The sequence below is a fragment of the Acomys minous genome (assembly GCF_964271855.1).
Source record: "Acomys minous genome assembly, chromosome: 4".
In the NCBI taxonomy this organism is placed as follows: Eukaryota; Metazoa; Chordata; class Mammalia; order Rodentia; family Muridae; genus Acomys; species Acomys minous.
In genome coordinates, this window is record NC_140486.1 from 61,780,468 (window position 1) to 61,806,736 (window position 26,269).

Consider the following 26,269-nt stretch of genomic DNA (forward strand, 5'->3'; position numbering starts at 1 on the left):
CGTCCGACTGTTGAATCGCACACCTCTCATTTCTTCCCACACTTCCTATCTCTGTTTGGGAATCCCACTTTTCTCTCCTGCTTTCCCATAGGCCCCCGGCTCTTTATTATACCAATCAGAAGGCATGGGAAGTGTACTTACAAAACACTGAAACAAGTGATGCTTCATAAAAATAACAATACCAAAGTCTGACCTGTACTCAACTCTCTGCGTGTGCAGAAATGAGCATTTGAATGATGAAGATGATGATGACGATAATAATAATAATAATTTACACAATGCACAAAGAGATTATCCCAACTATCTGCTATAAAAAATAAAAATGTATGCTGAATATTTGCTTTTACACTTTCTAATTAGAAATAGATGGCTTCATCAATGAAGCCTTCCCAGAGTTCTTAGAGACTGTTTGGGAACCATGGTGCGCCACAGCTACACGGTCCTTTCCTATAACTCTCTAGAGCCCAGTGATGTACAGTTATGCATCTTAGAGCCCGCTATTTGAAATTCTATCCTCAAAGAGATGTCAAATCCACTATCTATGTAATAACTAGTGCATGATAGGAATATTTTAAAATTTGTTTTATTCATTGAAAAGTTATTTAAATATTTATCACTATTATTGAAACATACATGCTTCCCACATAAACAAGTTCGTTTTTCTCTAGTATGTTCAGAATTCTAAGATAACATGAATTCAGTGTAGTTGATGTTAAAATCAAATGGATAATATGCAAAATCCTCCATGAATTGCATCACATTCCTGCCCTGCTGTGGACCATATATCAGAGAGAGCACCAACAAGGCTGGGCCTGGTGGGGCACACCTTTAACTCCAACCTTCAATTATTTGCCGCAGAGGCAAGCACATCTCTGTGAGTTTGAGGCCAGCCTGGCCTACATAGTGAATTCTAGGACAGCCAGGGTTGGTACACACAGAAATCCTGTCTTAAAAACCAGAGGCCAGGGAAGAGGAGACAGGAGAGAGGGAAGAGAGAGCGGAAACAAAGTTGAATAATGCTCTCCTAATTATCTTCCCAGGTAATATCTATCATTTACATAGCATCCCCTACATGCCTGACACCATGAGAGAAGTTATTATGTGTACGTATAACTTAAATTCCTGTAAGAATCTCCTGATATATATTACTCTCCTCACTTTGATTTTTAGTAAACGGGGGTATCCCAGTTTTGGAAAAGGCAGAGGGTAGCAGCACATCATTTTTTGGAAGCATCTCCTGCTACAGCAGGAAGAGAAGCTGATGAGTGGGGTCTGTAATCCTTTGAAAGGCATGCACCTAGTTACCTAAAGACAACCCTAGAGGTTCCATCTCCTAAACATCTTTATAGGCATTTGAAGTAGACGCAGAAGTAGCAGCAGAAGCAAACCCTCTTAGGGCGCATATGCAATGACCTAAGGGCGGCCATGAGGCTCCACCCTTTAATGCTGTCATTACCTCCCAGAATTTGATCCATGAGCCTTTGGAAGGCAGTTGAAATCCAAACTGTAGTGATCTTTATAACTCACTCCTGATAAATATTCTGTTTCCTTTCTCTGTGTGTCGCTAAAGATAATCATGATACTGTAATCTATTTGACACACTAATTATTATGTTGAAAAATAGAGGTTCATATAAATTATACCTGGGAGACAATGATCAATCTTACACGCAGAGAAAGAACGCCTTATGCAGATGCCATTCCTGAGTTGTAACTCATTTTCAAAACTCAAATGTGAGTTGTACCATGTTATGACTTACTTACAAGCTTTATAAATAATATTGTCTTCTTGAGGGGACAAGGAACTGGGAATACTGAGTGTAATTGTTCTCCAGGTATCACTCTTAAAGGAGTAGCAGATGGCAGACATTACTATTAGAGCGGGAAATGATTTCAACACCTTTTTTAAGCTAAGAAATTCTTTAGAAATAAGCGATTCTGGTTGGTTGGTTTTGAAAGCATGCCATATGTTGTTTACATGTTTTGGCATTTATCCAGTTTCCCTGAAGATGAGAGAAAAAAAATTAATAAAATCCCTTTACTAATTAGATAATAACAAACATAATGGAAACAGGTGCTGTAGGTTTCTGAATTATGAGACGAACTCTTCAGACAATCCCTAGGAAAGAGTATCCTAGGGTAGGACGACAATATCCATATATCCTAAGGTGGAAATAGCTCAGGGCACACATCTGACAAATGAAACTGCTACTCCTCACTGGAATAAAAATCAAGAGCACAAATCAAAAAGAGCTTTAAAATGCCACGTCTACTTTATGTGAGCTACTAGAGGAAACTGCTTCAACACAATATTGAAATCCAACTAATATCTAAAGCTTTCCAAACCCATTAGGGTGATAAGACAAGAACAACTTTTTCTCCCAGGAGATCAATAGGGCATTGATGCCATCTTGTCTAGGGTTCCTGTCACCTCTGGGTTCCAACAGCATCACAGTCCTGTTCTCCAGGGGCACTGCAAGAGAAAGTCAGGCGTTACAGATCCTCAGCTCAGCCAATAAGGATCCCGGTGGGTGGAAGCAGGTGAGGGTAATGATGCTGTTACAAGCAGGTACTCCTGATATAAAGAGTCAAGAAATGGTAAGATGATGGGAAGGTAACATGTCAGCTGGTTAAGGGATGGAGCAGGAAGGTGGCTCAGCCTTACAGGGCTGTGAACCTGACGCTAAGATGCTCTGCGCTCAGGTAAAAGCTCGACACTGCCGTACTAGTGCTGAGGAGGCAAAGATGGGTGATGCCCAGAAGATGGTAGGCAACTGCTATAGCTGAATAGGCAAGGGCTCGAAGCAATGAGAGACCCTGCCTCAAAAAGATAAGGCAGAGAGCAATTGAGAATAACAGTGAATGCTGACCTCTGACCCACACATTCATGTGCACTAGCCTATATGTACCCTGCCATGAGCTCTCGTGAGGTTGCATGCAGACACATACACACATAAGGAAATCCTTATAATCCTGTGGGGTCTTTTTTTTTTTTTAAGGTAGACCTGTACTACTAAGGGAGAAATTTCCCTCAGGCTTTCTTTCCTTCTATTGAAAGGGTTGTCTGTGTCCTAATTGCAGTACTCATTCTGCCAAAAATGAATGTTCAAAGAATACAGATTTAGAACTATTAAAATGCATTGTCAGCAACAAAGTCTATAATCATGTGTAGTTTTTCTGGGTGAAAATACTATATGAAATGAGACCATGCCACAGGCTGGTACCTGATCTCCATGGGTGTTTCATAGGCACTTACACTGGAGTGTTTTTTCCTAGATGACTGTTGCTAGTTGTGATTGTTCTCTGCTTAATACACGTATGCAAAACGTGGCGGCAGATTTGCTTTTGTTAGCATCTCCCCTCCCCCACTCTGAAAGCTGAAGCCTCCAGACACAGAGGCTGGAGAGAGAAAAGGGGTGTGTGTGTGTGTGTGTGTGTGTGTGTGTGTGTGTGTGTGTGTGTGTGTGTGTGTGTGTGTGTGTTCCAGCGACTATGTGTGTGAGCATATCGCGCCTTCAAGTTCACACAGTGGTAATAATATAAAAAAAAAATCCACAAAGACAGATCTCCCCCCGCCATACCTCAGTTCTTAATGTATTTTTGTTGTTTTGAGAAAACCAGAGTTAAGGAAAATGTGGTAAACTAAAGTGGGGTAATGTTTTAAGAGAGCTTTATGGACCAGTTAGTTGCAAGTAGAAATTTAATGTGGCCGAGAATGGCACTTTTATTAAACAACTATGGGCCCACCATTCTTTTCAGCACTGATTCCCCTGTAGCAAAATACACAGATAATCAGTGTGCCAGGCTCACAGTCAACTTGTTGGGGGATTAAATCCTAAAGGAAGGAACCCATCGCCCTGGAGGAAGACTGAGTGCATGCTTCTGGAGTCTTTGAAGGCTCATCTCAGTAGTCCCACTGCTAGAATGTGCTCTGTTGTCATAGCAACACCATCTCCTGCTTCATACAGGAAAGATTAGCTCTTACTGTGCAGAGCAGAGAATTTAGGGGAAGTCAGACCAATCCCTGGGTGCACTTCCCGGGAAAGGTTGGACCTCGCCTGAGGGATGCTGGATCAGCAATGATAGAACTGGCCTGCCACAGACACTGGTGTTTGAGTTGAAGAGCAGGATTCACCACCGTAAGTGTCAGCTCCTTCTTAGTGAAATACTGAGGAGTGAGGGTTCTGTAAGCCTCTTGGAAGACTGTCCCATGCAGCCGGGAACTCGGGAGCCTGGAGAGCACCTAGTTTAAGGAGCATACTGAGATCACAGGATCAGAAACTTGTGGGACAAAGGGTGGATTCTTTTGAATCCTTTATGTAAATCCGGGGAGTGTGGCCAAATTAGATAAGCAAGGAAAATGCATTGTTTGCTCATTGGCGCTCCATGCATTTATCCCAAGTCTCGTGCTTTGAAAATTAAAACTCCAGAGGGAGAAGGAAATTATTATTTTCATTTCTAGAAAAAGCTGTTTGTCTAAGCAAGTTGTATTTACTTCATTACCAAAAAGTGAAAAGTGATGGAATTTAATTTTGGGACTCTGAATTTCCTCAAGTCCGTTATGTATGTGTGTGTTTTAATAATGCTTTTAGAAACCTATATTCAGCATGGTTCTTTAAGGCAATTACAACACGAGGAAAGGTGTTCCTTAAGGGAGAGTATGTAGTTTGCCTATTGTGTTTTCTGCTGCTACTTTCTTCGGCATGCTGGTGTACAACCCACACAGTGCGTTCTGCTGCAAATGGACTTTGTTCTGGGAGGAGTGTTCTGTACAAAATTTCTTTCATAATAACTTACCTTTTTTTTCTTTTTTCTTTTTCTTTTTCTTTTCTTTTCTTTTTTTTTTTTTTTTTGCTAAAAGATGTGAGTTTGCCATGTCTGATATCAATGTTCATTGTGGAAATGTCTACTCTTTCAAAAAACTTAATTGTTTCAAAGGACATTTTAATCCACACATGCTTAAAGAATAGATTTTTACATACAGTAGTGCTGTTATAAATTCTAATTGGGATTTTTTTAGAGCATACTACTTTGAGAGAATATCTATTTCATTCAAAATACTCATGGTGAAAATTACTGCACACTGCATTCATGATGTTTTGCAGTTGCTTAGATCATGGCTATACATTTATAAATTCGGAAATGAGATTTATTTCTCATGTACAAAAACTCAGTTACTAATGTACTACACGCTACAGTTCACATGACAGCCTGTGCTAAATATAGCCATTATGATAAAAATTCTTAATTACCATTTAAAGTGCGTGCTGGTTTAATTTCTCAGGATGGAAGAGTCTTGGGTGTTGCTATGAAAACAGACTGCACGTCACATATAAGCTCCACTTTTCTGAGACTTATCAATGCTGAGATAAACTGTAGATCTTGAATCTTATCAATGAGTTAATATGCTATCTAAAATTATTAGTTTCGTATGTTAGGGAGCACCCACAGAGTGCTGTGGGCCATGTTCCATTTAACAGTGCCTCGGTCATCACTGTGCAGAGGCTGGCTCTCCTAAGAAATGGAGACAATGCAGGCAGTCAAAAAATATTACAGATCATTTCAGCATTTCTTTGCAATGATTCAGTTATTTTTAAGAGTTAGGAACCTTAAAAGCCACAAACAGAAAGAGGAAAATCCCTCTTCTTTTAGTATCCCCACAAAAGCAAAGTAGAGTAACTGCGTTCTACAGACAGAGCAGATATGAAAGAAAACAAGGGCCAAGTTTAACATTAGTGAAACTTGGGAGTTATGCGTGATACTAGGTTCATACGGGACCAAACAGGACTGAAAAAAGAAGCATGATCAAGAAAAAAGGGGTCAACTATGCTGCACCAGAGTTTGTGTGAAAGTTAGACCCCACTCTCCACTCAACTGTGGAGAGTGTCCTGTTCACTGGCTAGATCTGGGTAGGGGTTTGATGTTTACTGCATGTATTGTCCTTGGTTGGTGCCTTAGTTTGAGCAGGACCCCTGGGCCCAGATCTGCCCATCATAATGTTCTCCTTGTAGGTTTCGAGGACCCTCTGGATCCTTATATTTCCCCATTCTCCCATACTTCTTTCACCTAGAATCCCAATAGGATGTCCTCACATCTATCCCAATTTCCTGGTAAGTGAAGACTCTCATGGGACATGCCTCTTGGGCTAGTGTCCAATTATAAGTCAGTATGTCGTCTTCATGGGGAAGCCTGATGGCACTCAGAATAAGGATAGCAGGCTACCAAGAAGAGACTTGATACCCTACGATCATATAGAGAGGGAGGAGGTCCCCCTCAGTCACAGACCTAGGGGAAGGGAATAGGGTGAAAGCGGGAGGGAGGGAGGAACGGGAGGATACCAGGGATAAGATAACAATTAAGGTGTAATATGAATAAATTAATTTAAAATATAAAATAAAATAAAATAAGAACATTTTAAAAAGAGACCTTGTCAACAAAACAAAAAAAGAAAGAAAGAAAGAAAGAAAAGTAGGGGGGTTATTAAATGATAATACACCATATATTTAAGTATATAATAATTTAAATGTTTATGTAGGATTTAGGCTATTCACTACCTTAACTAGAGTTTTGCAACACTTTTTTTTTGTTAAGTTGTGTTCTGTTTAGAGTTTTTCGTATCTCGTCTCTGTGTTATATCCCTCAAATACACAGTGGCAGCAGCCCTGAGACACATCTTGGCAATTTTCATCTGCCCTTTTCTGCTCCTCGGTAAAAAGTAGGTCGTCTTCAGTGCAGTTACTGCTCAAGTTCTTTGTTATAGTATATCCCAAAGGTTCCAATGCCCAACTGTTGACCCAACATCAAGAGCTTGGAGCCCACTGGGAAAGGCCAGGGTTCAGTTGAGGATTGAAAACACCGAAAGCATCGAGGGATCCTCCCAAGACCTCTTTAATCCGTAAAGCTCCAGACATGGATGCATTCAGGTGGTGACTGGTTACTGAGCAAACTGACTTGTAAAACTGTCAATCATAGTTGATAGTTCATGTGCTATTAGAGAAGAAGTTATAGTAAAGATTCTTAGCTAGAAAGGCAGTGCTTATATGTCAACACTGTTTGCACTTGCTTCTAAAACACAAGTGAAGATTTAATATTGTGAGACAGCATTAGGTTCAAAGGCCACCTGAGAGAAGTATTAAGAAGTAATAACATTTTCAGTTTTGTGATGATGTCAGTAGTATATTTTAGTATTTTGTAAGTTTGCCTTTGACTTGAGACTAACCTCTTGAATACAAAATTTGAACTTGAGTTAAGTGTAAGAAAATGTACAGCCAATGGTGGGAATAGTGGCCAGAGAAGTTGTGGAAAGATGAAAATAATTCTGAAATACATGTGCATAATATGCAACTGGGAATAAGGGCCTGTGAACATAAACGCCCCATGGAGATGCATGTTACACGTTAGTGCATGGACCACTGATATGGGGTAGAGTTGGCAGCAGCGATCAGGACTGCAAGCCTAAACTAGAAAATTTGGAAGCATTGAATTGGTGGGTGGGAAAGAAATCACACATTCAAAAACTATGTAATTTATTCATGCATTCAAATTCATTCATTTGTTTCACCAATAACTGTGTGGCCTCCGACAAGTTGCAGGTGACAAGACAGGTAGTAATAAATGCTGAATTGAGGCTTTCATAAAAACACCCAATTTGGAGGTCATATTGAATAGTCAGAAAAAAATCATAGTATCCTATCAGAGACGACGTGATAACAGGTGTTTAGAAGATAGACTTGGCTGAGTTTTGTGCACATTTAAAATATTAATTTCATGCCTCAAAGGCCCAGGTACCACTACCAGACATGACAAAAGACAACTAAAAGAGGAGATAGCAGGAAATTTAACCTTTGACATCACAGTTTTGCTTATTAAGACAAACTAATAGTCTACTTTATTACCATACCCATTGCTCATGATATAGCTAGCTTCTTTGAGCTGTCATGGTTGTGGGAAACTTCAAAACATCTTCGAGGTTTCTTTGATTATTGTCTTTTTGCTTTCACTTTAATATTTGTATATCATAAAGCAGTTAGACTATGTCATAATAATTCTAATAATTACACTAATTATAAAAAAACAATTCTCAAATTAGCAATTAATTGATGCATCACACTTTTGGCTGTTAGGAGCCAACAACCCTCCTAGTATAGGGAGATTCTGTACCTGTGTTCATTTCTTCTGTCATAACTTTTACAAAATACCTTAAAACAACTGATAGGAAAAAGAATTACTTGGATCATGGTTTCAGAGGGGGCAGTCTGTCTTGGAAGGAACAATATTAGGAGTAACTCACACTTCTGATCAAAAGGCGTCTAAGGCTCTGGGTCCATCACTGCCAGAGTCAGGAAACAAAACCAAGCAGGAAGTGGAGCTAGACTCTATGCCACTAACACTGCAGTTTAACCTCTACTACCCCAGGGTCTCATAGCCTTACCAAAAAGCACCACCCCTGGAGACTGAGTGTTCCCAGCACAGGGCTGTGACAGGGACAGTCATGGTATAAGAAGACTGAATGGAAGAAAAGAGAAGAACATGATTGCTGGAAAGTGTGAGGCAAAAAAGACCACAGTTGAGACAGATTAACACACATCATGTAGAAGAAATCACAATTGTTCTAGAGAACCCTTTAGCTAAGTTGATTCACCAGTGATTGTTTCTCAGATCTTTCTTATAATAAACTGCTATAGAAAAGTTGAGATGAGTCCAGTCTTGGATCCATGAATCAGAAGATTTATGTCTATATAATTATATAAGTAATATATGTAATTATACATATATATTTATATATTTATATATATGATGTAACAACAACTCATGAAAAAAAGAGGCCATGAGTTCTAAAGCAAACAAGTAGGGGTGTGTGGAGGGCTTTGGAGGGATGGAAGGGAAGAGCAAATTTATGTAATTATATCTGAAAAATAAAATAACATAGAACTATTTTTTAAAAGTGATGTCTATGTGTTTTCATGAAGATTGCCTGCAGAAAGATTATAGGAGAGGGACAAATTCTTCTAATTAAGAGTATCCTGCTACAAAAATTCACCTTTTAATCTATATTATATCACTGAAGTATTGCAAAAACACTTTCTGGAACATTCAATTATGTGGTGGTCTGGTTCTGTGAGGAAGCTGATGGTTAGAAAGGTCAAGGGTGTTTGTTAAAGGTATGTAACTAATAAACAGAGGTTTATTCCAGCTTGTTCTTGAGCTAACACTTCTAAGTGATGCGTAGAAGACATCTTGAATGCCCCAGGGAGACATAGTGATGAGGAAATAATTGTTTTTATTGTTCTCGCCTTGGGTATTCATAGGCCTGTGTGGCCCATGTTATGAATACACAGATCATCGCCACTTCCAGTATTTCACAGAAAAACATCCTTCTCCAGGAAGAGGAAAATGATGAAGACAAATCAGAGCTTGATTAGAATGTGACCTGGGGCCTCATATTATTTCTCCATCTGTGAATCCATCCATGCACCCATTCATGCATGTAGTGATTCATTCATCCTTTTGTGGTCCATTCAATGAGCATTTACCATCCCTCATTCCTGCTCCCCATATTCATGAAAGTCTTTCATCTCTCCAAAGATCATACCATTTTTTAAAAAACAGGGACAATGCTCAATGCTCATCAAGTATTAACTCATCATAGCAAGCATCCTTAGATGTGAGAATCACAGCTGCCCCTGTTTTCTGTAATGACGTTAAGGCCCAGAGGCACTGTGACCATCCACACAGTTTGTGAGTGACAGGGCTAGGTCGTCAGTCTATACTTTTCAGAACGTCAGTGCAGGCCTTCTGTCTACAACATTGTTTCTCATATAAATGTGAAGCACATTGTGCTGAAGTGCGTCATAACGTCAAGTGTTGACAAAATGCAGACCGTGGGGCCAGTGCCTGAAAAGGCTACAATACATGAGGCGTTCTGATTCAAAATATACAGACAATAGTCGCATCATGGGATTGCCCTAGAGATTAAAGCAGGAAAGGGTAATGAAGAAACTTCCATACACTGTGCTCTTAATGGATGACAGTAGCCGCTTAGAATTCTTCTTCTTCTCTCAGACAGATGTTTCTTTTTCTTCTTCCTTTTGTGAACGACATTGATTAGTATATGCACCTATAGATTCACATGCTATCTTTTCTCCTTACAGAAAAAAAATTGACAGATATGGATCAATAGACATATTTCCCCACATTTGTTCATGCATAGAAATGGACTTGGATACACAGAAACTTGGGAAGGATCAGTGGAGAAGTCTTCTCAAATTTAGAAAACACCATCTTGGGGTTCAGAAGCTTTGTCTTTGCAGAGACATAAGAGCTTGTTCGGAGGAATGACTTGAGAATTTCTCACTCCTGGAAACCCAAGATCCTCTTATTGCAAAGATAGCTTGCCTTGGTCTCAATAATCGACTTGATTAAATAAATTAAAACGGAAGGCTAAAAAATTAGAGGAATTAGAGGAATCGGTTACTATCAGACCTTAAAAGGAACCAAAAGTGAAACATCAAACTATATGAAAGAATATTCAAAAACCTTACAGACTACATTAAAATATATCCAATCGTTTCTTTGAATTTATGTCTAACTTTATATTTCTATCTAATAATATGCTTTCACTTTCTTTTTTGTATTTACATATACATGTGCTATCAGTCTGTGTGTATGCATGTGAACATGGAGACCAAAGATCACACTTAGGTGTCATTCCTTGGCTAGTTTCCAACTTTTTTATTTGCGAGTTCATCCCTTACAGGCACGGAACGAGCCATGTAAGCTTGGGTGACTGGGTGTCAAATCCTCGGTATTTACTGTTGTCAAATCTCCAGTACTGGGATTACAAATACTACACCATGGTGGCTGGCAGTTTTTTTTTTTCACTCATGGGTTCTGGAGATCAAATTCAGGACCTTGTGCTTCTAACTTAAGCACCTCATTGAGTGAGCCCCTGCCACAGCTCACAAGAAATTTCAATCACATTAATAATTTCATGCTACAGAAAGCCCTTTAAAGAATCCTACTTGGTATTTGATAGACTCATTTTGTCTTATTCCTTTGAATAAAAAGTTACTATAGTATTAGAAATCCCATGGGTATATAGATTAAGCACTATGGCCCGCATTATAATATGGCGATGCAATGATTTGTGGAGCAAACCCATAAGAGATTTCTTAGGGAGAATAAATTAACTTTACTCAGCAGAACCAATAACTCAGATATGTATCTAATAATAGTTACTCTAATTAGAAAAAAATTAAGGAAGAAAAAAAATTCACTTACAATGCTATCCAAATGTTTCTAAAATACTTAAGAATAGTAAAAAGTCCGAGAAGTCATGGATTTAATTAGAGAATATTGTATGTGTATGCGTTATCTCTAGAAATTTCTTTAAGCATGGGCGGAATTTGAGGGGGAAATCGTGTATCTTTTTAACTTGAATTTTTGTTTTATACACATTGTTTAACAAGGCCTCCAGGGATTCTCTTTTCCCATGTAGAAAGTGTGTGCCAATCTGAACACTGATCAGGAGGAGAGCACTGGGGCTTTGCTTTGCCCTCAAATGTTTCCTTTGTTCACTGTTCTTCATGGGGGTTGGGTTGGGGGTGGGGAGAGGCGGTTGAGTGGGGAAAGGCCCCAGGTCGTAATCTCATTCGTTTGTACATTTTTGTTCTTACAAATATTCACAGCAAGATCTCTCAGGCTTTCACTTGAGCTTAGAATTGTAACCTCTTACCTCATCCTTGTTTTCATTCTAGACCACCAACTAGGAACTTCCTTAGCCTTTGTTTTTATAACATTTGCACTACGTATTGTGTGTGTGTGTGTGTGTGTGTGTGTGTGTGTGTGTGTGTGTGTGAAGCTGTTGGTAATGAAAAGAGGGAAGGTGGGGTAGATGGTGGAAGGGAGGGAGAAAGACACAAAGATAGGAGAGAAAAGGAAGATTTCTTTTTAAAAAAGATTTATTATTTATTCACGTGTCTCTGTATTTGTGCATGTACACATACATGCAAGTGCTCACAGAGGCCAGAAGGGGGCATCACATTCCCTGGAGCTAATGTTCTAGGCAGTTTGTTGTGAGATCCCTCTCCCAGCTTGAGTTCTGGAACTCTCTGAAAGAGCAGGACACGTTCCTCACAACTGAGCAGTCTCTCTGGCTCCTGCATTTTCTTTCTTAACGTACCAAGGGAAATGGCAGTAGTAATGAGATATTACTCTCAACTCTAGTATACCAAATACTTAGATCTGAAGAAATCACAAATAAAAATATATTATTGAATTTTGACAGCGAACTATGACAAATAGTTTCATTTTGTGTTTCACATACTAGAGCACACCTGTTTAGCAGATAAAATATTCTGGCATGATTTTACCACCTGAATATGTTCTCTGTACAAACTCTAACCTTTCCAAAACTCAACAATTCTCTTATAATAAAAGCGTAAAAGGGGGGCTGAAGAGATGGCTCAGAGGTTAAAAACAGCTTCTGCTAGCTGCTCTTCCAAAGGTCCTGAGTTCAATTCCCAGCAACCACATGGTGGCTCACAACCATCTATAATGTGATCTGATGCCCTCTTCTGGCCTGTAGGAAGAGTGATGTATACATAATAAATATTTTTTAAAAAGCATAAAAGTTCCACACTTAGCTAAAATATAAAATACGCGTAAGACCAAATTTGGGAGAACCATTTTATCATAGGATAATAGGGATTTCCAGTTGTGTCACTGATACTGGGACATATCTCACATGTACCTAATTAGAAGCAGGAGACTGTACCACACTGTACCATAGACTAATTTTTCATTGCCTGCAGCAAGTCCCAGCTGGATGCAGAAGGCCAGCTGCACACACATGTCCCCTGGTACCTTAGCCTCACCTCTCACTGAGCTTTTCATCCCTATGTTCCAACAAGCTGAGAACAGGCCTTGTGCTTGGCTTTCTTTTAAAATTTAGTTAGCAAAAATTATAAAAAGTTATTAATGGAATGCCAATTTCAGATTATCGATTCATGAAAATTCCTCCAAAAGTACAGAGATGTTCAAAGACAGAGAGTCATGTCTGGATCTCAGATCTAAATACTCTGTCCTCTCAGCAGATAAGCTCTGATGCATGTCAAGTCCATCTCCAGACAAGCTTGGCAGATCTTTGATAGAGAGGTCAAGAGGTATTCATGTGTAACTGTGGTCATCAAGAGTTTGAAGGCATGGTCTTGATTTTTAACAACAGTTTGAACTAGCTGATGAAAAGAATTTTGGTAATGATTTCCTGAAGTTGTTAATGTTTTTGTTTGCACATGCACACCCACGTGCACATGTGCATGTGTGTGCTGTATGTGTATCCATGTGCATGCATATGGTATATATATGTGTGTGTGTGTAGGTGTGGTGTGTGTGGTGTGTGTATGTGTTGTGTTGTGTGTGTTGTGTTGTGTGTGTTGTGTTGTGTATACCTGTATGCTATGGCACATATATAGAGCCAGTTCTACTTTGTGGAATTGTTTCTCTTCTTCCATTTTAATTGTGGTTCTTGGTATTAAATCAGGTCATCAGGCTTGTGTAGCAAGTGCTTAACCCACTGAGTTTTCATTACAGCCTTTGTCACTGTTTTAATGTGATCAGTCACTTCAAAAGCCCTAACACTTTGAAGAGACTAGGATTGACCTATAGTTCTTTATAGAAACTTTAATTAAAACTGTAGCAATAACATCATTCTATAGTTATACAAATGGAAAACAAATGTGTGCCTAATACTATATAATTGCAATTAATAATATACTACTACAATAACTGTGATGATGACGTAGCTGTACAATAACAGAAGCGGCAGTGAACACATATGCAGAACACATATAGAAACAGAGGCCCTGCCAAATTAAAAGTCACTTCACATATTGGTTGGCAAGTGTTGGTAGAGCTGAAATGTGTAAATTAGAGACTCACTGGAGTTTGCTAGCCAAAAGTGAAAACCAAAGTGGTTTTCATCATGCTAATTAATGCTGTATGTGCAATGCAGCTGCAGGAAACCTGTACCACCAAATCCAATGGGAAAAGCGGTGGCGCGTGTGTTGAGAACTGCGACGCACTTCATTCTGTTGCAATCTGATGGGGACGTTATCCACACTAAGTAAAATCCCATAAAACCATAATACAGTGATATCACTGAACATCTAATGTCCTGATGTCCACATTATTTAGGCATTCCATGCGATTATAGAGGCTTCTAGTTCATGCTGTCTAAGAAGCTCATGGAGAGGACTAGCTTTCAGAGCTAAGCTGCTCATCCATGCCATGATCAGCACGGTCCTTGTAACCAAGCATTTAAGTATCTTTAAGATCTAATAATAAGACGGCGGGCTGGGAGGCTATCCTTTGTTTGCAGCTCATGTTTTCAGAATTTGTTTTTAAAAAGCTAGTGGCCTGTGGTATGCTGGAGTGTAAATACAGACCACAAAACAAGACCCGGGACTGAGAATGGCAGTGCCTACATCTCCATGGTGTTCTTTATCCTTTCTGCTCCTTTTCTTTCACCTGCCCATTGAGTACTTTGTTTAGAATTTAGTTAAGCATGGAGTCTTTTACTCTACTGTAGTCCTGACTGCTGCTTTATTTTGCTCACAATGAATTCAGTAGTGCTAGTGAAGGAAGCGCTTGCTGGGCAAGGACGAAGTCCAGAGTTCAGAGCCCACAAGCCTGTATAAATCCATGAAGGTCTGGCAGCTGTAACCCCAGCAGGGGGATGGGATAGTGTCCCACCCATGGCCAAGCTAGGCTACCTAAACAAGCAAGTTCTATAATCAACTAGTGAATGTAATAAATAAAGTAAAATATCAGAGAAGATACCCAATGCCAACTTCAAACTTTAATAAGTGTGCACAGTCATATGAACACACACACACACACACACACACACACACACAAGACAGACAGAGAGAGAGGGAGGGAGAGAATTTCAAAAATACAATTGATTAGGTTCTATTTTTAAGTGCAAAATTATAGGCAATCTAGGACTGTATTTAGACCTTTGCATTTCCTGAAAGATAGCATTCATTATCTAAGTGAGGAAAGTATTTTTAAGGCCTGGAATCAACTACAGCACAGTTTTATCTACTATTAACAGTAACAGTTGCCCACATGGATTTTATCTGAAATAAGCTGTGAGACATTTTCTTGCTTTTCTTTATTTTGTTGGCATATTTACTCCTGTAAATAGATTGGTCTGTGCGTTCTGATGGTTATGTGAAAAACGCACATTATAGTGGAAAATAATTTAAATAAAACCAAATCTTACAATTCCAGTGATGTGTTTTAAAACTCTGAATAGCTATACTCAAACCCACAAAGCATCTTCATATGTAAGGCATGCATAGGGAGGAATGGGTGGGTGGCTGCACGTGCACAAGTACCACGATGCCTTTGTGGAGGTCATGGAACACACTGTGTATCGGTACTCACAGTCTACCTGTTTGAGATGGGACTTCTTTGGTTTTTGCCGCTGTGTACACGTTAGCTGACCCACAAGCTTCCAGGACTCAACTGTATCTACCTCCTATCTCACTTTTGAGACACTGGGATTACAGATGCATAGTATGTGGCTGCCTTTGTGTGATTCTAGGGAATCTACATGAGGTGCCTATGTCCCACAGGAAGACCTTTTCCAATTGAGCATTTCTCCAGCTCTGTACTGCCTTGTGTGTGTGTGTGTGTGTGTGTGTGTGTGTGTGTGTGTGTGTGTGTGATATACGGGACCCTGCTATAAGGCTGAAGCCTGGCATTTCTAGATATACCCTGAGGTTGGTATAAAACTGACAGGCTCTGGGGACTGACTTTTACATGAGCTCTGGTGCTCCATATTTGACTACCTCCCTTTGGTGGGGAGCCCTGCTGGCACTCAAAGAAAGAATAAGCAGGATACCAAGATGAGACTTGATAGCCTATGACCATACAGTGGGGGAGGAGGTCCCCCTCAGTCATAGACTCAGAAGAGGGGAATAGGGTGAAAGTGGGAGGGAGGGAGGAATGGAAGGATACAAGTGATGAGATAACAATTGAGTTGTAATCTGAATAAATTAATAAAAGAAATTTTTAAAAAATGACAGGCTCCCTTTCTCAGCTGGGTTCCCTCTTCATCTGATCTTGGGTTCCCCATATCCCCTAAGAAGAGTCACATATCCCTCAGGGAAGATTATAGGCCTGAACCTTTCCTGATAAGAAACTTGTTCAGCAAGCACCTGGGGATTCCCAGAGACACCCACCTGGCAATTCTCCCCTGCTTACAGGATGAAGTACTGCTTTCTTCTCTTATGATAGGCCTGTTTTGTTACATGTAGTTTATGTATCCCTGGCAACTCTAGCCCTAGTGAATTGACACATTCACCCTCAAACTGTCCCCACTGCCCAAGGTTTATAAATCCCTGATTCACAAATAAAGGTTGGCAGGCTTGCTCTCTTTCTCCACTCCTCCACCATGACTGACTTAGACTCATTTGTTCTGGAGAAGAGAATGCCAATGTCCTCAATGTATAGTGAAGACACAACACTGATAAGGAGAAAATTTCAAGCTGGGCTAGAAGGGGTTAGGAGAAAGCCTAAGGGTCGTGAACTCTAAACCCTCACCTCCCTCTGCTCTAAAAGCTTGGCACCTTAAAAGGTCCACTATGAACCCAGAGTGTCTCTCTTTCTGTGTCCCAAAATGCAGCACACTTCACCTAATTTCTCATGGAAGAAAACACCAAGAAAAGCACCTTTCCCTCTGCACCTACAATTAGAGAGAAAAGGTTTAAAATACAGAAGTAATGTTTTTCAATGGTGGAATTTCAGTACAAGGATAAACTATTGATCTACCTGTCAATCTGGTCCTCTGTGAAATGACTTGCACAGAGCCCATGTATTCATAGATAGCTGCGAGGGCATAGAGTTATCTGTCAGGAACTGAAAGGGTCTTTGAGAGTCTCATAAGACAGAGTTTGAAGATTAGATCATTCTTGTCAGGGTGAGAGTCCCCTCACCATGTGAGCAAAATTCCAGGGACCCTGTGACGGCAAACAGGTCTGCTTCATCAGGATAAACTTCCACACTTGATGTTGCCTCCTAGTGTTAAGAATGATGTCCTTACTGATGTGACTGTTTGCCTTCTCACACTGGCATTACCCTTTTGGAAGAGTCTCTTTTCATGCATCTCCTGTGATTAGATAGATGTTCATCTCCTTACTAGTTTTCATAAGTGACATGAACACTGAGGGTGGGCCTCTCTTTTGAGAAGTCCTCATGGATAAGCCAATGGAACTAGACTATCTTCAGGTTCGATCTTTCTGAACCTCTCTTTCTGGCTTCTACTGCTATCCATCCTCACTCCCTGCGGTTCTGCCTACAACCAGTCGGTTGTTAAGAATAAATGGTATTAATCTTTCTCCTTTGGCCCTTAAACTCTGAAGAAGAAATACTTCTAGGACTAGGACTAAAGAGTTGGCCAAGTGGGCAACTGGGCTTGCTATGCAGGCATGATGATCCAATGCATGCAGTGAACCTAGACTCCTTGTTTAGATCTAGCCAATGTACACTTCATTCTCCATGGTTGTGCGGAGAGCGGGGACTGCCTCTGACATGAACTCTGGTGCCCCGTACTTGATCACTTGGCCCTGGGGGCACACAGAGGATGGGGAAGCAGGCTATCCAGATGAAACATGATAGGCTGTGGTCATATGGTAGGGTAGGAGGTCCCTTTCTGTCAGAGGTCTAGGGGAATAGGGAAAAAGATGGGAGGAGGGGGAACAGGAAGATACAAGCGAGGGAGTAACAATCAAGAAGTAATCTGAATACGTTATAATAAAAATTATACTTAAGAAAAGAAAATAAAAACCTCCAAACCAGGCTGCATATACCTGCAATCTCAGCATCAGGGTGGGAGGACAGGGAGCTTGCTGAAACTCACTGGCCAGCCAGCCTAGGTGAAACAACGAGCCTCCACTCAGTGAGTATCAACAACATGAGGTGAAACGCAACTGAGGAAGACTACCCACCACTCTTGCCTTCATATGTGCTTGTACAGGTGTGCATACATGAACGATAACATCCATACATGAGTGTACATATCATATGCACACAGCACACACAGGCACACTAGTAATTCTGATCCTATCTGATATAAAATAAACCAAGACTCTGCGTTCTGGGTTTCGTTGGCTTAGAAATGATTAGCGCATAAATGTATTTTAAACAAGCATCTCCCTAATGTCTACAGAGTAAACTGTGAGGGCGTTGATACCTTATCTCCCCTTTGTCACATCTAAATCCTGTTAACATTCAAACTAAAAATATAATAAAACTACATGGAAATGTGTTTACATACATAATGCAAATTTACTGCATAAAATTTATCAGATATGACAGCTTGAAGGAATACCCACATCTCATAGTTCTGCTGCTACGGAGTCCAGGCAGGCTCCACTGGGTCTGCACCACAAGGTGGAAATCAGGACTTCAGCTTGGCTAAGCTGCAATGAGGATAGTTTGGATAAAAATCCACTTCTGAGTTTATCTGACTTATTGGCAGAGTTTAATTCCTCTGGATGTAGGGCCGAGGCTCTTGTTTCTTTCCTGACTTGGCAGTAGGATGTCTCTCAATGCCTTATGTTGCCCTGAAATTAGATGAATGTGTTCCTCTTCATTTTCAGGCCTTCAGTGGCCAAAGCCTTTATGTTTTAGATCGTTTTTCTTCTTGGCGCTAATCAGAGGAAAGTTCTATATTAGTGTATTGGTTTTTGTTCATTTGTTTCATGTTTTTCATCATTGCTTTTTTATATAAGCTAGGCTGGCTTCTAACTCATGATCTCCCTGCCTCAGCCTCCCAAGTGCTGGGGTTACACATAGGTACCCCACTTTCATAGAATACCTCTGTAATTCTAAGGGCTCCTGTGATTGATTTATCAGATTCACTTAGATAATCTGCCTGAAATCAGCATGCCCAAGGCAGTGATGTTTGGTGATATTTGCAGGTTCTGGAAATTAGGGTGAGAATCAGTAGATAAGAGGATTATAAGAGTCTCTAATCTAAAATATGTTGGGGTATATGTATGTGTGAAAGTGTGTCTCTGTATATTCAATTGTTCAATTGTTGATTGTTAAACCAGCAGAGAGCTAAGTGCTAGCCTACTAGCCAGATCTTGGTATTGTTACTTCTATGGCCCATCACAGGTCTTACATTTTGTAAATATTTGTCCTTCCTCACTTGCCTATTGGTTGGAATGTAGAGATGATGCTAAATATCTGGGCAGGCAGTGGAGGAAGAATTTCCCAGAGAGAGAGAGAGAGAGAGAGAGAGAGAGAGAGAGAGAGAGAGAGAGAGAGAGAGAGAGAGAGATATGCTGGGAGAGGAAAGCAAAGGCAGCAGTTTCCAAGGCAGATGCAAGAGGAAACAGACAGACATAAACAAGAGCAGAGGGGTGAAAGAACCAGCCACGTGGTGGGTCACAGGAAGAATAGTCAGGTTAAGTCTGGATGGTAGCTGGAAATCTGCCTAGCAAAAAAGACATAGGCTTTAAAATATTTTTTAAAAGCCTCTGTGTCATTATTTCTACCACTGGTGGGTCCAAAAGTCCAGCTATAAATGTATATGTAAACTAGTCTATAAACTCTTTTTATGATATAAAAAGAGTCAAGCCTAGCTCTCGTAAGGACGCGACCAGTTGGAATGAGCTCCTGAGGTAGTCTATCTCTATAAGTAGTTATTGAGTATCTGCCTTGTGCCTATCAAAGTGGGTTAAAATGGATAAAAGAGCTTTCCTCCCAGAGGTTACACTTGAATGCTCCTGAGACAGAGAAACTTAACATTTGGATGACTTTATCTGATGCTTTTTCAGAAATTGTATAAAAATGGAATCTGTATACGATTTAAGCTTTGGTTTTCCATATTCGTTGAAGGTAAAAGAAACATAATAAACACTTCAAATATTCTACTCAGTTATACCCGACTCCTGGCCTCTGGATGTGTCATCTCGACAGCTATAACACCCTCTAGTGTTTTGAATGTGTTCTGTCACATAGCTTGGTACCGCTTCCACATTCACTTCCTACATGTTTTCCTGGATACTCTTACTGGCTTTGACTGGGCTGCTCATGTGAGGTCATCCTCATGTGATTCCTAGATTTGTAGTGAAGTTATGTACAGTTTTACTGAGTCATTGTGTTCATGGGGAGGAGATTTCCTGTCCCACCATATTCTTGATGTCAGTTTTTGTTGCTGGGTGCCCTAATTTGCTGTTAGTATGATAAATAATGTGAGCAAAAAATATGGTGAGGAAAAGTTTTATTTCCCCTTATAACCCCATGTCACAGTCCATCATTAAGGGAATTCAGAACATGAGCTTAAGCAGGAAATGAAGCAGAGACCGGGGAGCAATGCTGATCACTGGCTCCTCATTTTCTTGTTTCTGCTCAGCTAGCATTCTTATTTAGCCCAGGACATCTGGGCTTGGGGTGGCACTGTGCATAGTGGACTAGGCCCTCTTCTATCCATTATCAATCAATAAAATACACTATAAACATCTTCATGGTGATATCAAGGTAATCTCTCAATTGAGACACCCTCAGATAACTTCTAGCTGGGTCAAGTTGATATCCGAAACTAAGTGAGATGTTAGATTTTTCTCCACAGCAAGAGAAATATTTCACTCTAGTAAAATAAATTTTAAGGTTGCGTTTTGGAGTAGTGGTGGTAAAAAAAAAAAAAAAAAAACCAACTGTTTCTCCAAATTAAGCAAAACAAACACAGAAGTTGATAATCTGTTGGGAAATCTATTCTATTGCAGCATGTCTACAGAAGCCATGAAAAATGATCACCTACTAATAAATAAAGATAGTAACTAGAAAAACAATGAAAGCTCAGTGGCAACAGTTTTTATACTTTCTAGGAATTAGAAAATACATTGTTCCTATGACATATTTCCTATGTCACAGCTCCCCATTCTTCTGTGGTAAAAAGAGAAGATGCCTATAAAGATCTACATGTCTCATTTAGGAGGGAAAGAACACTTGGCACCTCTTGCTCTGGGTCATTTATACACCCAACATTTGACTGTTATCCCACACATGATACCATCACACATCACTAAACAATCTCATATACCAAAAGACACTTGTAGTGAGTACTTTACATAAGCTACCTACATACTCCTCTTGCCTAGATGAAACTAAAGGTACATGTAAGTTATTTCTGGCTGTTGTATCCAGGGGTTGTACAGAGAAGACCCATTGTCCTGAAGTGAGATGATCTTTTACATTTTTAGCTCATGAACAATGGAAATACACAATATACAAATTGATGCACTATTGGTTTTGTTTGCTCCCTAGTTTATATTCACCATGGGAGGTGAAAAGTATGAATAGGAGTGAAACATTTGGCAGACATCAAAGCTATCCAGATAAAGTTTGTAATTCAAGGTTTTCCATCTGGTTTCAAACAACGGATTGTACTGATGATGAGCAAACCTCACAGTGGATCCCACAATTTATGGGGCTTGCTTAGAGTAAGGTCTTCTTTTTGCCAACGAGAATAGTGTTGATGCCATCTTCCCTTCTGCAGAACAGAACTAAGATGTCTTCGGAGGCTATGCCTTCTAACATGTTTTGCTATTTGTATTCTTTGGAGGGTTACCATACAAAATCCATATTTGACCCAGATGGTCAAAGCACCCTTTATCTGCTTATCATCATGTGCTCATCCCCCATGATGTGCCAGGGAGATTCTGTGAAGTAGAGAGCTGCCCCAACAGTACTCAGCTACAAGGATCAAAGGGAAGATAGTCAGGATCCTATCCAGCCAAAGGCATTTGTTTTATACGTAAACTTATTACAGCTTGATCTTTTTCTGTTTTTGTATTTCTTTTCATTTGTTGATAATGAAACACTCTCTGATTTAATATTGACAGTAAAAAAAAAAAAAGCACAAACCTCAATTTGTTTTGGGGCTAAGTGTAAATATAGGGCAACCTCCCTTTGTATTACATTAATTTTAGCTTCAATTAGAAGATTTCTTTCTAGAATAACTTATTCTGAATCTCTGTCTATGTGACTCAGTTATCAGTTTGTAAGTTAATGCTAAGCACCCGAGCCAGTCTTCCTAGGAACTGTCAAAGGACCGGCTAATCAAATGGCCATTTACTTCTAATGCATGGTAATAACTTGTTTCTGTGCCCAGTTAATTTGTTTTCAGGTCCATACCCCTCAGGTGGTTTTCTATCAGCTCTCTTTGAATGCACTGGCTGCTGTGCAGTAATTATTGTAGGCCATCTGAACCTTCACATGAGCTTCTGTCATTGTAAATATTGTCTACTGACTATAGCTAAATATTGCATAGTCTACAGTACTGTCTCAGTTTTAATTTATGGAAGCAAATAGCTTCATAAGTCCCTGAATACCATCTACTTTTGCATTATTGCTTCCTCTTATCTATGATGTCGTTCAATCTACTTATGTGTATCTGTTTTTCAATCTTTATCTGTATCTGTGATGTTAGTTTTATGTCAGAACCTAGGCTAGGTTCTACAGAGGAGAACATAGGAGCAGAACCTGCTCAAGACAGTTCTCAACACAAAGGAGACTTATTTGCCCCAGAGGGACAAAGGTCAGGGAATAAGAGATGATGACAGGAGGTAGAGAGCTAGGGAGAAGAGGAAAAGAGCACAGGATAGGGGGAAGGGAGTATTTATTCTGGAGGGACAAAGGATGGCCTCAGGATAGAGAGGCCCACAGGCAAATGACAGTTTATAAAGGGAAAAGTGGAAACCTTATTAGGTTTGTTTTGAATGGGCATGTTTCTTAGGGTAAGCACAAAGGGGCTTTCCAATTGCTGGACTTCAGCTTTTCTGGAGGACTTTAGCAGCAGCCTCAGGTGGAGGAATTGGCCAAATAAGGGAATAAAGAAACCATGGTAGCTAGCTTTAGGAATATAATCTAATGGCTTTTAGCAAGGCAGAGGCAATGGGAAAGAAGGGCATGGCCTGCCAGAGCCATGTTTGCCATGCTCTGGTCTACTTGATCACTTAATGTATAAGATGTAAAATGCCTAGGGTCTGCTAAAATGGCTCAGTGGCTAATGCACTCACCAGTCCAACACAAGGACCTATATTTAGATCCCCAGAGTGTGCATAAGTGCTGGTAATACTATCATTTCACCCTAGAATGTAGAGATAGGGCTAGCCAGACTAGCCATGTAGGTGAACCCTAGGTTTGACTGAGAAACCCCATCTCTATGAATAAGATGGAAGCACATCAGAGCTGGGTCCTACCAGCTCTGAGCCTCCATATAAACACAGATGAAATCATGTGTACACATGCATGTACCACACACATATGCATGCACTCACACACACAGTGAGCCATATAAACATACACACATGAGAATAAAAATAAAAATTTGTAAAATGCTTAAGTTACAAAGATTTAAACTCTCATCGGTTAATAAGGCACATTTTGAAAATCAAGGATAAGAAAACTTTACAAGGATGGAAAGTAAGTCAACTCCCACTGATGTACACCAAGTCAGCATTAGGGAAAAGGACTTGAAACCAGCAATAGTAATGGTAATTATTATTCAGGTACAATTTAAGATAAATAAATTAAGTTGAAGGTTAACTAACTCAAGAATACCTATTCTAGAGTCTGTGGATGGATCAATGCCATGCACACATGTGTGTGCGCGCGCACACACACACACACACACACACACACACACGTGTGTGTGTGTGACTGTGACATATATTATCAAGTTATTATGAAGATATTAAAACAGTACACACATCATATTCCATCAGATACTCAATTCTATAAAATACTAAACAAACCAACGGGTGAACTTAAAATAACGTTTTGGAGATTAGACAATAAGCTTCTGAAATTTATTATGTTAATGTTTATTTTTCAAGAGTGTATCATCTTAGAATCACTAGCATAGTTTTGTCATGGCTCATTTGATAGTTGCTTCCAGGTCACACAGAGATAAATGACCTCTCTGGAGATGAGACAGATGTCATCAATGACTTTCTCCAAGTTCCTTCCTTGAGAGACTTACTAAATTATTAGGGAAACAGCCAAGTGCTTACAGTTCTTTGAAGCCCACACCCCATGTCGTATCATGTAGAAACTCCCCATGGGGCTCCACCTGCCTCTGGAGCTGCTCTATTTATATCTAAATAGAATAAACCTCAACCAGTAGCATTATGTATGAGCGTAAATCTTTTGTTCTTCAAACTCCCCCTCCTGTGCTATCTTCCCAGACACTTTGGTGTCATGGTCTTCATATTACCTGACTTAAATTGTACCTAAATAATCAGAACCATCACTTCCAGGCTATGGGATATGGAAAAGCAGGGATAGTTGTGATTTTTTCCTTCATCTGGAAATGCCTCTATATAAATTTCACCTTATAGGAAACTCTCAGGAACTGTATACTGTTTTGCCACTGACTGACCTGACAGTTTTGCTTTAGCCTAAGATCAGACAAAGCTTTATATGATTTATCTTTGGATTTACCGTGCCCACTGGAATATCTTGTCCAATATGAGTGTTTAATAGAAGTTTATTTTTAACATTTATTTTATTTTATGTGTATGAGTATTTGCCTGCGTATGTGTATATGTGCTATGTGCGTGCAGTGCCACAGAAGCTGGAAGAGGGCGCCAGCCACCCTGGAACTGGAGATGCAGAAGCTTGTGAGCCACCACGTTGATGCTCTAGGCCCTCTGAAAAAACAAATATTCATACTCACTGAGCTATTTTTTCTAGCCCCTAATAGAACACAAAATACAAAATAAATAACCAAGATTACCTTTTGTTGATTAAAATTAGCTTCATTGTTGGATCATTGTGTTGAATTTTAGTTACATGCCTAGAAGAAGCTACATTATATCTACACATTCTCTATATTACCCTTTTGAAATTTAATTTTTTAGAATGAATTAAGGTCTATCAAATGAAAGCAACAGGCAAAATCATATTCTACAGTATTAGTTGAGTAAAAAAATGAAGCGTTATTTTCTCACCCTCAGTAAAATCAATGATTTGAAAACCAGTCTTCTGTACCTTTGCAGTGTTTGTCATATCTGCTTTTATTTATCACAGTAAATGTGTCCTTGGTGTAAATATTTTGACTTCAAGCGCTGGCTTCATTTTCCTGTACATACTCAAGGTTATATTGTCAAACAGTATATAATCCAAAGAACATTGTGCAATGCAAACAAAAGTGACATCTTTTTTTTTTTAGTTTATTCATTTATTTATTTGAAACAAGGTTTGGTTCCATAGCCAGGACTCAAACCCATCTTGCCCTGCCTTAGCTCTCAGGTGCTGGTGTAACATTTCAAACTATGATAATAGATTTCCCCCTATCTTGGGATGAAACCTCAGGAATCAGGTGGGTTTTTTTTTGTTGTTGTTGTTGTTTTGTTTTCTGTTTTTTTTTGTTTTCTGTTTTTTTTTGTTTTCTGTTTTGTTTTTGGTTTTTTGATCCAGGATTTTTTCTGTGTAGCCTTGGCTGTCCTGGACTCACTATGTAGACCAGGCTGGCCTTGAACTCATACCTGCCTCTGCCTCCCAAGTGCTGGGATTAAAGGAGTGTGCCAACACACCCGGCTGGGAATCAGGTTTTAAATTCTTGTAAGATAACAAAAAATGGTCCTGAGAACAGTCTGTCTCCTGCTGTAGAGAAGGGATCTGGAGTGAGAAGAGAGGTCTGGTCCTATCCAGCATGCACTGTGGTTAAATTTTGCCAGAGACACTGAGCATACAGAAGACATCCACAGATTTTAAAGGCACTTTTCACTTTGTAGACAAATTTTGAAAGAACTTTGAAACTTCTTTTCCTTCTGTGTACAAGATGGTATCTTTTGGTACAAGGTTATCTACACTTATATTTTAGATTCAAAGTTTGTTTTATAGGGAGATAAATAAAAAATATTTGAAAGATGTATCAAAGAATAACTTATCCTAAGTGAATATTAAGGATGTAAGGGGTTAAAAACAACAAAAAACAAAACAAAACAAAACAAAAAAGTAGACTGTTGAGAAGTGTAAGCATCCAACCCAGATTTTAGGAGTAAGATTCCAAGGATGCATCTTAAAGTAAGGATGCAGTTTATCTTGCTCATTTCTCAAGGCAGCAGGCCTAAAGGAAATGATGAAGGGGCATGGAGTGTGACTAAAAGGCAGATGTTTAAGAAGTGTACACACACACACACACACACACACACACACATACACAGTAACACATATGCACTTTAGAA

At 39.6% G+C, this 26,269-nt stretch overlaps 1 protein-coding gene across 15 annotated transcripts in view; it reads left to right on the forward strand.

Annotated features, from left to right (window-relative positions):
- NOL4 (nucleolar protein 4) overlaps positions 1 to 26,269 on the forward strand; it is a 344,671-nt gene that overhangs the window by 168,305 nt on the left and 150,097 nt on the right. The window lies entirely within an intron of this gene.